Below are 13,252 nucleotides of genomic sequence, written 5' to 3'. Positions count from 1 at the left end.
CTGTATATGGGTGTGAACTATTGAAGGGGTTAATAGACTACGCATGGGGTGTGATCCAGTGAAGGGTTAATGGGCTGTATATGGGGTGTGAACTATTGAAGGGGTTAATGTACTATGTATGGGGTGTGATCCAGTGAAGGGTTAATGGGCTGTATATGGGGTGTGATCTAGTGAAGGGGTTAATAGACTGTGCATGGTGTGTGATCTAGTGAAGGGTTAATGGTCCATGTAAGGGGTGAGATCTATTAGAATGGTGCATGGAAAGTGGCCCATGGGGTATGTGGTGTGTGATCTATTGAAGGGGTAACGGACTGTGTATGGAGTGTGACCTATTGAAGGGTTAATTGGGTGTGATCCATGGGGTGAGATTATAGCGTGTACTGGACGATCCGGGCGTGGAGTCTCCCCCCGGGCCCGGGGCTGTGGGCGGGCGAGAGTGGAGAGGAAAGAGGAGAGGGAGCCACTCACCCCCGGCCCAGGACGGCCATCACGACGGCCAGGAGCGGGAGATCGTCCTGTCGGCGGCCATCTTCTTTGCCCCTCTGCCGCCGCGATGCACCATGGGAGGAAGGTCAGGCACGGGGCACGCTGGGACGGGCGCCGGTCCTCCCGGCGTTGCAGCGCGGGGGAGGGGGGGAAGCACATTTATTAAAGTTTATTAAGTTAATTACTTTGAAAATGTAACAAGTCTTGATCAATGCACACCGCAGGCGAACGGTGAATAAGGTGGGCCTAAAATTGTTGCTCTATCGCGTACCGTTTTGGCTGTATATGTACATATATACAGATAATTGTATCCATTTCTATAGCTTCCTCTGGCAGCTCGTTCCAGATACGAATTACCCACTGAGGGAAAGATTTTCCCTGAGCTCAATAGACAATAGACAATAGGTGCAGGAGGAGGCCATTCGGCCCTTCGAGCCAGCACCGCCATTCCATGTGATCATGGCTGATCATTCTCAATCAGTACCCCGTTCCTGCCTTCTCCCCATACTCCCTGATTCCGCTATCCTTAAGAGCTCTATCTAGCTCTCTCTTGAATGCATTCAGAGAATTGGCCTCCACTGCCTTCTGAGGCAGAGAATTCCACAGATTTACAACTCTCTGACTGAAAAAGTTTTTCCTGATCTCCGTTCTAAATGGCCTGCCCCTTATTGTTAAACTGTGGCCCCTGGTTCTGGACTCCCCCAACATTGGGAACATGTTTCCTGCCTCTAAGGTGTCCAACCCCTTAATAATCTTATACGTTTCGATAAGATCTCCTCTCATCCTTCTAAATTCCAGTGTATACAAGCCTAGTCGCTCCAGTTTTTCAACATACGACAGTCCCGCCATTCCAGGAATTAACCTAGTAAACCTACGCTGCACGCCCTCAATAGCAAGAATGTCCTTCCTCAAATTTGGAGACCAAAACTGCACACAGTACTCCAGGTGCGATCTCACTAGGGCCCTGTACAACTGCAGAAGGATCTCTTTGCTCCTATATTCATTGCTCCTCTTTGCTCCTATATATATATATATATATCTATAGATAATTGTATCCATTTCCATAGCTTCCTCTGGCAGCTCGTTCCAGAGACAGATTACCCACTGAGGGAAAGATTTTCGCTGAGCTCCCTCTTAGATCTCTCCCCGCTCACCTTAAGCCTGCGCCCTCTAGTTTTAGAATCCTGTACCTTGGGGAAAAGACTATGAGCATTCATTTTATCCATGAAAAGTCCCAGCCTATCTAACCTCCCCCTAGAATTAAAACACAAAGTGCTGGAGTAACTCAGCGGGTCAGGCAGCATCTCTGGAGAACATGGACAGGTGACGTTTCACAGAGTGCTGGAGTAACTCAGCGGGTCAGGCAGCATCTCTGGAAAATAAAGAAAACGTCACCCATCCTTTCCTCCAGAGATGCTGCCTGACCCACTGAGTTACCCCAGCACTTTGTGTGTATCTGAAATATAAGGTCAGAAGGTTCACAAGTGATAAGGGGCAGAATTAGACCATTCGGCCCATCAAGTCTGCTCCGCCATTCAATCATGGCTGCTCTGTCTCTCCCTCCCGACCCCATTCTCCTGCCTTCTCCCCATAACCCCAGACACCTGTACTAATACCACGGACACCAGAAGCATGTGGCCAGGTGTCAGGGACATCACTGGCTACAAGAGCAGCCCTGCCCGCCCCCACAGCGATGCCACACTAACCAACGAGCTTAACACCTTCTTTGCCCGCTTCGAAACTGGCAACACCACCTTGAGTGGAAGAACCCCAGCCGAGGCGGAGGGACTGGTCTTAACATTGAGCACACAGGAAGTACAATGCGCTCTGCAAAGGGTCAACCCACGCAAGGCTGCAGGCCCGGACGGAGTTCAAGGAAGGGTACTGAAGGACTGTGCTGAACAGCTGGCTGAGGTATTCACCAGGATCTTTAACCTGTCGTTATCTCTGGCTATGGTCCCCAAGTGCCTGAAGTCGGCTACCATAGTGCCGGTGCCGAAAAAAGCAAAGATCACCAACCTGAACGACTACCGACCGGTTGCCCTAACTCCTACAGTCATGAGGTATTTATTCACAAAATGCTGGAGTAACTCAGCGGGTCAGGCAGCATCTCAGGAGAGAAGGAATGGGTGACGTTTCGGGTCGAGACCCTTCTTCAGACTGATGTGACATTTCACAGACCCTTCTTCACACGGATAGGTGACGTTTCACAGAGTGCTGGAATAACTCAGCGGGTCAGGCAGCATCTCTGGAGAACATGGATAGGTGACGTTTCACAGAGTGCTGGAGTAACTCAGCGGGTCAGGCAGCATCTCTGGAGAACGTGGATAGGTGACGTTTCACAGAGTGCTGGAGTAACTGAAGTGCTTTGAAAGGCTGGTCCTCTCACACATCAAATCCAGCGTCCCTGCCTCACTGGACCCACATCAATTTGCATACAGGGCAAACAGATCCACAGAGGACGCCATCTCTCTGGCTCTTCACACTGTCCTGACTCACCTAGAGAGACAGGGCACGTACGTGAGGATGCTATTCATAGACTATAGCTCTGCCTTCAACACGGTCATCCCCACCAAGCTCATCACCAAACTCCACCAGCTAGGCCTCAGCTCGTCGTTATGTGACTGGATCCTGGACTTCCTGCTGGAGCAACCGCAGGCAGTGAGAATGGGCCCGCACCTGTCCTCCACTATCACCCTGAGTACCGGCACACCACAGGGCTGTGTTCTGAGCCCCATGCTCTACTCCCTCTTCACACATGACTGTGTTCCTGCATTCGACACCAACACCATTGTCAAGTTTGCAGACGACACAACGGTGATAGGGCTGATCACCAACGGTGATGAAACAAAATACAGAGTGGAGGTGCAGAACCTGGCGGACTGGTGCTCTGATAACAACCTGTCCCTAAATACCACCAAGACCAAGGAGCTGATCATCAACTTCCATAGGCCACACAACGGGGAATATGCCCCGATCTTTATCAACGGGGACAGTGTGGAGAGAGTGTCCAGCTTCAAGTTTCTGGGCACTCACATTTCGGAGGACCTAACATGGTCCACTAACACTGCTGCGCTGGTCAAGAAGGCACAGCAACGACTGTTCTACCTAAGAACACTGAAAAAGTCTGGTCTACCCCAACAGCTGCTGACGACCTTCTACCGCTGCACCATAGAGAGCATCCTAACACATGGCATCCCTGTGTGGTACCTCAGCTGCACGGAGGCAGAAAGGAAAGCTCTTCAGCGGGTAGTCCATAGAGCTCAGAGGACCATCGGAACACAGCTACCAGCCTTGGAGGGCATCTACAACACACGATGCCTCAGAAAAGCCACCAGCATTAACAAAGACTCCTCACACCCCTGCAACAGTCTGTTCGAACTCCTTCCATCGGGCAGACGATACAAGGCCTTCTACGCCCGCACCTCCAGACTCAGGAACAGCTTCATCCCCAGGGCCATAGCTGCTATGAACTGGTCCTGCTGAGCCGGATGGTCACATCGCACAGTGAACTGGCACAGATCTACTTGCACTTTATTCTGTTTTAAAACTGTTCTAATTTTGTTTCATTGGGTTGTTTAAATGAATACTGACTAGCTAATTAATTTATTGCATCATATGGAAGGAGCATTCCCAATCTCGTTGTACCCCTGTACAATGACAATAAAGATATATTGTATTGTATTGTAATCAAGAACCTATCTATCTCTGCCTTAAAAATATCCATTGACTTGGCCTCCACAGCCTTCCTGCAATGTGTCCACATTGGGTCTTGCTCATGTACAGAACACCAGGGATGGTAGATGAGGTTGGAGGAGGTAGATGGGGCCTGTCTCTTTTGTTAGGTTTGACCCGGCTTATTTTATTCATGTAATCTTCAATTGCTTTTATGTTTCTCCCCTTCAAAGAAATCCAGGTCGCGCATCCTGAATAATAAAACGAGAGGGCTTTGAAGGTTTACACATTCAGTTGCAAATGTTGTTTACAGATTTTAGTTACTGGCGTCTTCTGTCAGTCCCCAGCCCCGAAGAATTCACTAATTGACTCATCTAAATGTGAATATCCTCCAGGTTTAGCCATCAGCAGAGCTCGGGGAGTTTGGCTTCCCGTCGGTAAGAGGATAGAGTTTAGAGTTATTGAGTTATACGCCATGGAAACAGGCCCTTTGATCCAACTCTTTCCAATCTGAGCTGCTCTGTGCCGGTTAAGTAAGATGTTATTGATATTGGAGGCATAAGGAACTGCAGATGCTGGTTTACAAAAAAAAAACGACGCATCAGTTCAGACGTTCCACCAATGGGAGAGTCTAGGACCAGAGGGCACAGCCTCAGAATAAAAGGACGTATCGTCTAAGAATAAAGGGGAGGCCATTTAAAACATTAATGCGGTCCTTCTGCAGTTGTACAGGGCCCTGGTGAGACCACATCTGGAGTATTGTGTGCAGTTTTGGTCTCCTAATTTGAGGAAGGATGTCCTTGCTATTGAGGCAGTGCAGCGTAGGTTCACCAGGTTAATCCCCGGAATGGCGGGACTGTCATATGACGAAAGATTGGAAAGACTGGGCTTGTATTCACCGGAGTTTAGAAGGATGAGAGGGGATCTCATAGAAACGTATAAAATTATACAAGGACTGGACAAGCTAGATGCAGGAAAAAAATTCCCACTGTTGGGGAGTCCAGAACCAGGGGACACAGTCTAAGTATAAAGGGAAGGCCATTTAAAACTGAGGTGAGAAGAAACTTTTTCACCCAGAGAGTTGTGAATCTGTGGAATTCTCTGCCACAGAGGGCAGTGGAGGCCGATTCACTGGATGGATTTAAAAGAAAGTTAGATAGAGCTCTAGGGGCTAGTGGAATCAAGGGATATGGGGAGAAGGCAGGCACGGGTTACTGATTGTGGATGGGGGGATCGCTGGTCGGCACGGACTCGGTGGGCCGAAGGGCCTGATTCCGCACTGTATCTCGAACGTCTAAAGCTTGTGATCCATCATGGATCCTTGCAGAACTCCACTGGTCACAGACCTTCAGCCAGAATAACACCACAAGCCTGTCTTAGTTCAGTTTAGTTTGGAGACCCTTCAATCCCACCCCGGTTTTTCCTTCTTCTTTTCTTACCGCTCCCGTCCGGCAGAAGGTACAGAAGCTTGAAAGCGCGCACCGCCAGACTCAGGAACAGTTTCTTCCCCTCTGTTATCAGGCTTCTGAACGGCCCTTCCATAAGCTAGGGCACTGTCCGATTCACCTCTACCCCATTGCGGACATTGGACTTTGTCTGTGGAACTGATGCGCTACAATGCTGAGAACTATATTCTGCACTCTGTATCTCCCCCTTTGCTCTATCTGTTGCACGTGAGTTTGACTTGATTGTATTTATGTACAGTGTCATCTGGTCTGAAGAAGGGTCTCGACCCGAAACGTCACCCATTCCTTCTCTCCAGAGATGCTTGCTGCCTGTCCCGCTGAGTTACTCCAGCGTTTTGTGCCTACCTGCGATTGAAACCAGCGTCTGCAGTTCTTCCCGACGCGCCTTACCTGGTCTGTTAGGATCGCGTGCAAAACAAAGCAAAGCTTTTCACCGGAGATCAACTGAAAGATCAGTCGCAGGTGTGGGTGGAGAGGTGGCAGATGGAGATTAATCCAGACTAATGCAGGGTTTTGCACGTTAGGAGGCCAGTCTCCTCTCTTGCCTCTGGGACCGTTCCTTGAGACTTTAGTGCTTACAAGGATGTTGCCAGGACTCGAGGATCTGAGCTGCAGGGAGAGGTTGGGCAGGCTGGGACTCTGTTCCTTGGAGCGCTGGAGGATGAGGGGTGATCTTATGGAAGTGTATTAAAGCATGAGAGGAATAGATCGGGTAGCCACACAGAGTCTCTTGCCTAGAGTAGGGGAATCAAGAACCAGAGGATGTAGGTTTTAGGGGGGGGGGAAGATTTAATCTGTACCCGAGGGGTAACTTTTTCACACAAAGAGTGCCGGATGTATGGAATGAGCTGCAGGAGGAGGTAGTTGAGGCAGGGACTATCACAACTTTTAAGAAACATACGGACAGATACATGGCTGATGTGGACCAAGCGCAGGCAGATGGGACTAGAGTAGATGGGACATGTTGGCCGGTGAGGGCAAGTTGGGCCGAAGGACCTGTTTCCATGCTGTATCACTCGATACAATGTGGAAACAGGCCCTTCCACCCACCGAGTCCGTGCCGACCAGCGATCACCCCGTCCACTACCTGCAATGGCAACTCTCAGTCTTCTCCAATAAACTCTTTTCCAATTGCCATTACTCGACAGGGAGTCGTAAATGATCTTAACGCCAATGCCAACAGAACTGATCTTCCAGTCATTTTTTCCAGTTTAATTAGTTGTTTATTGAAGTAGTTGTACAAACAAGGAGACGAACATACCAGGCTGTACTTATTTCGCGTGCGAGTCGTAGCTGGCTGCTCTGTCCCCTCCGACTGCTCACAGCTCTGTTCGTGTTGTGGTTCCCTTATCTTAACGCTCACATCCCTTCATACTTCGCCACCCTTGTTTTCTATCCTAGTCCACCCATAATCCCATGTCTTTTCTCATCTCGGCACCATTAATCAATCTCAATTTTCAATTTAAAATACTTTATTGGCATGACAAGGTAAATCATTCTATTGCCAAAGTATAGAACATAACATACATATTTAAAACGCATGAATATAAAAACAAGTATACAATGCATGGGTCGATATGCCCCTGTACATATATATATATATATATTCACGCAATACATTTATAGCCTTTTATCGATTGCTACTCGTTCTTGCAGTTGTAAACGGTACCACAAGGTAGCACGTTTAGTAGGTCGATATTAATTTCCTTAGTGTCAATTTATGTATGAGTGTATGTGTACATGTTGGTCATTCACTGTCTCTCAGGTTGTGGCATACTGTTACGTATTGTGTGCCAAGATGTGCCGTATTTCCTTCGCCAAGGATTATTCTTAGTTTTGATATATCGTCTAGTTCTTTAAAATCTGTTGTCGCCAGACTGAGTTTTTCAAAATATATTTTTCTTATTCTATCGAATTTTTTACATTTTAAGAGGAAGTGCACCTCTGTTTCAACCTCGTCTGTCAAACAGTGACCGCATATTCTATTTTCTCTTGGTTGCCAAGATCTCTTCTGACTTCCTTTTTCAACTGCCAAATTATCTTTCATCCAAGTGTGATACGGATACAGACAGTTGCAAAAGGTAAATAAATAATGTTTGGTACACATCAAAGTATAAAGAATGCCTAGGTAGTTAATGCCTAAGCAGGTACAATGTAACCCGTAAACGACTTCCTAATGTGTTCGTACGTAAATAACATAATTAAATGGCTAATATACAAAACAGCAACTCCCATAGTCGCAGGTCTGTATACTCTCCCCTCCCTGTATCTAACTCCTCCCATTCCCTGAACCTATATATATATATATATATACATATATATACCACCTAGTTCTGGCTAACGATCGCCCCCAAGTGTCCAAAATAATACAGCAAGATATATCTAGACAAAATAATATAATATGCCAACAGCAGCCATTACAAACACAAATGGCTCCTCCACCAGCTCTGTCCGACACACATTAGGGACAATTTTACGATGTTTCCGAAGCCAATTAACCTACAAACCCGCACGTCTTTGGAGTGTGGGAGGAAACTGGAGCTCCTGGAGAAAGCCCACGCGGTCACGAGGAGAACGTGCAAACTCCGTACATATAGTACCCCTAAGTCAGGATCGAACCCGGGTCTCCGGCGCTGTAAGGCAGCAGCTCTACCGCTGCACCTCCCTGCTACCTGTCCGATAGCAGGCCTGGGGATGTTTCTACCATGATGCTCCTCAAGAGACCAAACAACATCTCATTCCCGATCACAATCTGCCTTTGCGTGTTAGTGTTCTCTACACTTTTCTCACCGTCCTTCTCCTTGGTGAAAACCAGTGCAAAGTTCCTCTTTAGTTCCTCGTCTACACCCTTTACTCCGAGCACAAATTCCCTCCTTGACCCTCACCAGTTCTACCTTCTTCTGAATCATAGACACAGAATGCTGGAGTAACTCAGCGGGCCGGGCAGCATCTCTGGAGAGAAGGAATGGGTGACGTTTCGGGTCGAGACGTTTCGGGTCTGAAGAAGGGTCTCGTCCCGAAACGTCGCCCATTCCTTCTCTCCCGAGATGCTGCCTGACCTGCTGAGTTACTCCTGCATTTTGTGTCCACCTTCGGTGTAAACCAGCACCTGCAGTTCCTTCCTACACATTTCTCCCGAATTATCTTGGGTTGAGAGAGCTGGCGCAGAAGTAGCAGACGGAATGCAGCATGGCAAAGTCTACCATCCTGCACTTTGGTAGCAGGAATAAAGGCGGTGACTATTTTCGAAATGGGGAAAGGATTCATAAATCGGAGGAGCAGAGGGACTTGGGAGTGCTGGTGCAGAGATTCCCAAAACGTTCCCAAATCTGCAAGACGACTTGGTCGTTAAGAAGGCAAACGCGATGATCGCTTTTATTTCGAAAGAACCAGAACACAAAAACAGGGATGTAATGCTGAGGCTCTATAAAGCACTGGCCAGACCGCATTTGGAATATTGTGAGCAATTTTGGGCCCCATATCTGAGGAAGGATGTGCTGGCTGTGGAGAGGGTCCAGAGGAGGTTTACGAGAATGATCCCAGGAATGAGTGGGTTAATGTATGTACGCACGGGAGATAAGAAAGAGGAGTGGGGACCTCATTTCGAATATATATATTTTTAAAAGAGCAGTCACGGTGGCGCAGCGGTAGAGTTGCTGCCTTGCAGCGAATGCAGCGCCGGAGACCCGGGTTCCATCCCGACTATGGGTGCCGTCTGTACGGAGTTTGTACGTTCTCCCCGTGACCTGCGTGGGCTTTCTCCGAGATCTTCGGGTTCCTCCCACACTCCAAAGATGTAACAGGTCTGCAAGTTAATTGGATTGGTATAAGTGTAAAAATTGTCCCGAGTGTGTGTAGGATGGTGTTAGTGTGCGGGGATCGCTGGTCGGCGCGGACCCGGTGGGCCGAAGGGCCTGTTTCCGCGCTGTATCTCTAAAACTAAAAACTAAAGTCTAAAGTTGAAGTCTGAAGTAAAGTCATAGTCACACAGCACGGAAACAAGCCCTTCGGCCCAACTCATCTCTGCTGACCCAAACTGGTATGTTGGGTTAATCCCATTCACCTGCATTAGGATCACATTGCATTAGATATTCGTATTCGTTCACAGCTTCAGAGCCCTGGGTTCAATCCTGGCCTCGTCTGCTGTCTGTGTGGAGTTTGCACGTTCCCCCTGTGACCACGTGTGTTTTCTCCGGCTGCTCTGGTTTCCACCCACACTCCAAAGACTATGAGTATCTCCTAGATCAGTAAGAATCCTCTCTTATTCTCCATCTCAATAACCTTCTTCGAGCAATAATCCCTCTTTATTAATGTTTCTCCTATCAATAACAACCCTGCAATAATGACTCATTTGTGTTCTATCACATATTAATAACTAAGACCAAGTGGACCTGTTGGGCCCAAACCTCGCCTGCATTGGTGTAGCACCCTCTCCTCCCTCCTTCTCCCCTCCCCCTCTCTCCTTGCCCCTCCCCTCCCCTCCCTCTCCCCTCCTCTCCCCTCCCCCCCTCTTCCCCTCCCTCCCCTCCCTCCCTCTTCCCCCCTCCCCCATTCCCTCCCCCTCTTCCCCTCCCCCACCACTCCATCCCCCTCAATCCCCCTTAACCTCCTCCTCCCTCCCTCCTTCCCTCCCCCCTCCCTCCTTCCCTCCCCCCTCCCTCCCTAGGAGATAGATATAAACTTTAAAATGTGAATAACTTTTAAAATATAACACCGATTTCAATGAAACTTCTTCCATTAGCACCAAAGGGACGACGGTGAGTAAGGTGGGCCTAACATTGTCGCGCTATCGTGTACCGTTTTGGCTGTAGTTCAGGAACAAACAAACAAACAAACGAGAGTTTTAGTGTATAGATTAATGACTGTCCAGGATTATTCTTTATGGTCATGTGCGTACACTAATTGCCATGCACTATTAATCCCTGGTCCTGTGTTACTGATTCTCCGAGAGTAATGACTAGTCTGTATTAATAATTCTCTCGTGTGAATGATTCATATATTATTGACAATCCTATATTAATGTTTGTACTTTTTAATAGATCTTTTATTTTAGTTTAGTTTAGAGATACAGGGCGGAAACAGGCCCTTCGGCCCACCGGGTCCGCGCCGCCCAGCGATCCCCGCACACTAACACTATCCTACACCCACTAGGGACAATTTTTACATTTGCCCAGCCAATTAACCTACAAACCTGTACGTCTTTGGAGTGTGGGAGGAAACCGAAGATCTCGGAGAAAACCCACGCAGGTCACGGGGAGAACGTACAAACTCCATACAGACGGCGCCCGTAGTCGGGATGGAACCCGGGTCTCCGGCGCTACATTCGCTGTAAGGCAGCAACTCTACCGCTGCGCTACCGTGCCACCCCATCTTGTACTAGGTCCCACACATCCCCTATAAACGTTACCCCCCTCTCCTTAATGCTATGCCTCTAGGCTTTGACATTTCCACCCTAGGTTCTGACTGTCTACACAACCTAGGACTCTCATAATTTTATACATTTCCATCAGGACTCCCCTCTAACCTCCGTCATTCCAGAGAAAACATTTCAATTCTGTCCAACCTCTCCCTGTAGTTAATACCCTCTAATCCAGGATGCAGTGTGAAGAAGGGTATCGGGGTGAGACGTCACCTATCCATGTTCTCCACAGATGCTCCTTCTCCAGAGTTACTCCAGCACTCTGTGAAACGTCACCTATCCATGTTCCCCACAGATGCTGCCTGACCCGCTGAGTTACTCCAGCACTCTGTGAAACGTCACCTATCCATGTTCTCCAGAGATGCTGCCTGACCCGCTGAGTTACTCCAGCACTCTGTGAAACGTCACCCATCCATGATCTCCAGAGATGCTGCCTGACCCACTGAGTTACTCCAGCACTCTGTGTGCCTAGGACAAGAAGTAAGGGGTAGATGTGTAAGGATATTCTTGCTATTGAGGGACGTGCAGCGTAGGTTCACTAGGTTAATTCCCGGAATGACGAGACTGTCATATGTTGAAAGACTGGAGCGACTAGGCTTGTATACACTGGAATTTAGAAGGATGAGAGGAGATCTTATCGAAACGTATAAGATTATTAAGGGGTTGGACACGTTAGAGGCAGGAAACATGTTGCCAATGTTGGGGGAGTCCAGAACCAGGGACCACAGTTTAAGAATAAGGGGTCGGCCATTTAGAACTGAGATGAGGAAAAAACTTTTTCAGTCAGAGAGTTGTAAATCTGTGGAATTCTCTGCCTCAGAAGGCAGTGGAGGCCAATTCTCTGGATGCATTCAAGAGAGAGCGAGATAGAGCTCTTAAGGATAGCGGAGTCAGGGGGTATGGGGAGAGGGCAGGAACGGGGTACTGATTGAGAATGATCAGCCATGATCACGTTGAAAGGCGGTGCTGGCTCGAAGGGCCGAATGGCCTCCTCCTGCACCTATTGTCTGTTGTCGATTGAGAAGGTCTCCTCTGGTCAGAGTCTCGACCCAGGGGACACCTTCTCAGATCAAGTGATTGGCCATTCTGGATTCAGATGGGGGTGGACAACGTCACCCAGAGGGTGGTGGGTTATTGCAACTCTCTCCCAAAAGGGGACCCGTGGACCAGTGGGCAAAGTGTTGTTGTACGTCTTTAACTATTTGCCAATTTTCTTCATGCCCTTTATTTCCGCAGGTCAGAAGGTTGGACTCATTTCTGAGCCTGGAGGCCAGCAACCAGCAGGTCAACGGTGGAGAGAGAGAGAGAGAGAGAGAGTGAGAGAGAGAGAGGGAGGGAGAGAGAGAGAGAGAGAGAGAGAGAGAGAGAGAGAGAGAGAGAGAGAGAGAGAGACTTCGGGAGAACGAGACAGTGGGGAGCGGCAGGAGGAGACAGACGAGCCCAACGTCCTGAGGCGTCGCCACCTCGGAGATAGAAGGGCAGGCCCTTCGGCCCACCAAGTCCGTGCTGCCCCTCGCCAGTTTGCAAGAGGTTGCAAGTGGGATCGAGAGTGAGAAGGAGAACGTTGTCTCCGCCCATCTCCAGTCGTTTCCAGAAGCCACCCCACCTCCCCCCCACCCCATTCCCCACCACCACCCCACCCCCTCCCCCCCCACCCCTCCACCCCACCCCTCCACCTCAGCCCCCCACCACCTCCCCCCACCACACCACCCCCTCCCCTCCACCCCTCCACCCCTCCAACCCACCCCTCCACCTCACCCCCCCACCACCTCCCCCCACCACACCACCCCCTCATCAACCCACCCCCACCACCCCACCCCTCCCCCCCACCACCCCACCCCTCCCCCCACCACCCTACCACTCCACCCCCTCCACCCTACCCACGCCCTCCCCCCCACCACTCCTCCACCCCACCCCCTCCCCCCACCACCCCTCCACCCCACCCCCTCCCCCCCACCACCTCCCCACCCCAACCCCCCCACCACCCCTCCCCCCCACCACCCCACCCTCTCCCCCCACCACCTCTCCACCCTAACCCCCCCCCACCACCCCACCCCCTCCCCCCCACCACCCCACCCCCCCACCCCCCCCACCCCTCACCCCCCCCCCCACCACCCTTCCACCCCACCCACCCCACCCCCTCCCCCCCACCACCCTTCCACCCCACCCACCCCAAATCTCCTTCCTCAACCTCCCCCTTCTCCCA

Source organism: Rhinoraja longicauda, chromosome 3 (genome assembly GCF_053455715.1).
Source record: "Rhinoraja longicauda isolate Sanriku21f chromosome 3, sRhiLon1.1, whole genome shotgun sequence".
Lineage (NCBI taxonomy): Eukaryota > Metazoa > Chordata > Chondrichthyes > Rajiformes > Arhynchobatidae > Rhinoraja > Rhinoraja longicauda.
Note: the sequence above shows the minus strand (reverse complement) of the source record.